Source organism: Arvicanthis niloticus, unplaced genomic scaffold, assembly GCF_011762505.2.
Source record: "Arvicanthis niloticus isolate mArvNil1 unplaced genomic scaffold, mArvNil1.pat.X pat_scaffold_414_arrow_ctg1, whole genome shotgun sequence".
In the NCBI taxonomy this organism is placed as follows: Eukaryota; Metazoa; Chordata; class Mammalia; order Rodentia; family Muridae; genus Arvicanthis; species Arvicanthis niloticus.
In genome coordinates, this window is record NW_023046055.1 from 58,741 (window position 1) to 61,244 (window position 2,504).

Consider the following 2,504-nt stretch of genomic DNA (forward strand, 5'->3'; position numbering starts at 1 on the left):
CGCAGTGACTGGGGCTTTTAGTTTTCTGTGAAATGTTAAGAGCCTACTTTCACTATGCCTGACACTGGAGACTTTGTCCCATAAACATATGTCCTCTGCAGACCATCTTTAAATCTCAGTTAACCAGAATACAACCATAAAGGGAAAATTCCTACTTGTCATCGAACACTGTTCTGGGTACTGAGAGACATTAAAAAGTGCCAAAATATTTTTTATTCTGAACAGTTTCCTCCAGTGAGAGAACTCGGAGGGTGAAGACATTCGCCATCAAGCCTGATGACCTGAGTTCTATCCCCATTACCCATGTGCTGGAAGGGGTGAGCTGACTCCCACTGGACCTCCCCAGGGACTTGTGGTACTCATGCGTGAGCACACACTTACGTGCATGTGTGCACACTCACACACTTACACACTTCATGGTTGGAAGCACACATGCGTGCATACTTGCATGCTTGCTTTCATGTGTGCACACACACATGTACATACATGCACACACGCACACATGTGCAGGTACACAGTGCACACACAAACACATTCATACACATGCACACACTCATGCACACACCCAAGCACACGCACAATGTAATTTTAAAAGTAAAATGTTTGCAAAGGAGGCCCCTTCTTTGAGCAATACCCAGGTCTATCTTCTATGACAGATCCTCATAATGGAAGTCAGGATGGGTCTTCCTGACAACTTATCAATGATTGTCTCAGGATCCTGCAAAGACTTCAGAGAGGTGTCTGAGCAAAGAAATGGGCTAATGATAAAAACGAAGTTACTCAACACACTTGTCTACTTTAGGTTTTAACCTGGTAGTGGCCACTTATTGTATTTAAGAATGTTTAGTTCTACAGAAGATGAGGCAGCAAATGGAAAATATAAAATTCACAAAACCTTGTGTAGTGAACTTAGGAGCCATTAAATAGTCATTAAAGTTAGGCCTGGACAGTCTGACAAAACAGGCTGGACAACTGTTTTTTAGTGGGACAATTAAACAAATAATATAGCAAAAAGCAGAAGAGCAAGGTTTATTCAACACGGCCACACTGAGAAAAGGAAGAAAGGCCTGGTGACGTGTTCAAGTTCATCTTCACGTCCTGACATGAGGCTTAGGCTCAAGTAGAAGTAAAAGAGGTGTGAATAGCTAATATTTCCAGTCCAGGTGTGGTCCCATCTATGTCTCCGCTCCAGTCTCTCCCACAAAATTGTCTGACAAATTATACATCTCTTTTTGGGAGACAAGATCTGCTCTAGCTGACACTAGGCTCCCAGCTTTTTCCTTCTTTCAGCAGGAGATTCCTGGGAAAATTGTAATTCCTTTGGGGTACCTTGTCTAAACTGTTTGGTAACCAAAGAGAAGGGTACCAGTGTCCTTTTAGAATATTGTCACTCCTCCCAGGATGGTGACAGAATTATGTGTGCTAAGCATTGGAAAAGGACAGGAATGTTGATTAAACATTCAAGTGGTTAATGAGCATTGAGTGTTCAGGAGTCAATCAGTATTCTGGGAGTCATCAATTACCACCTAAATAAGTGAGCTCACGGCTGCGACAGAAGTCACTTCTACTTGCATCTTGAGGATGGAGTCTCCTTACTCTCAACCTTAATTCTGGTCCTCATCACCCCACCATCCACAGGGAAGTCTGATCAAAGGAGAGCTCAAGAAGGGAGACAGAGAGGGAGGGGAGAAAGAGGAGGGACAGGGGAGGGGGCAGGGGGCTGATGGCTGATTAAGATTCATGCAGAATTGTTCTTCTATCCCACTGGTATATGAATGCACTCCACTTCCCTCCCCTTACTTCTCACTGTGTGTTTTTAATTGATTCAATAAAGCATGTAACTCAGGCATTTTAATTTGTGATCCATAACCTCAGGGATAGCTCACCTCGGGTATATGTAGAGGTTATTTGCATCAGGGTAATTTCCCACATGACAAAATTCATCAGTGTTTCTTGCCTCCACACTGACTGCTAATTGTCTGCCACCATGAGCCAATAGAAGAAAAATAAATGACAAGTGGCAACTAATTATTAATGAGGAAGCCAGAAGCAGTCAATATTGCTTAGTTCTGCAGCTTGTTCATGTGAATTTATGATCTATCTATCTATCTATCTATCTATCATCTATCTACATATGCACATATACATATGAATAGATAAACTTGCCTTAGTTCAAATAGTTAAGGAGATTGGTATTTCATGTGATTCTGCAGAGTGTAGTTTATAGGGTTCTACAAGGAGGGCTATCCCAGGATAGTCAGTTGGACAAATTTCATTACCATCATTTAGAAAGATGTTCACTAGGTGAGACCTAGTGATTCACTCTATGATTCACTGCAACTCTGTGTCAAAGTGGGGAAAGGGAAGCAATAGGACCAGTAGCATCTGACATTTCAAAGTGTCTAATGTATATACATTATAATTCATATAACCAGAGATACAGTGAAGACTCAGAGATGTAAGATGAGCATCCAGTGTTCCTCTACGATGGTGGGAGAAACTTC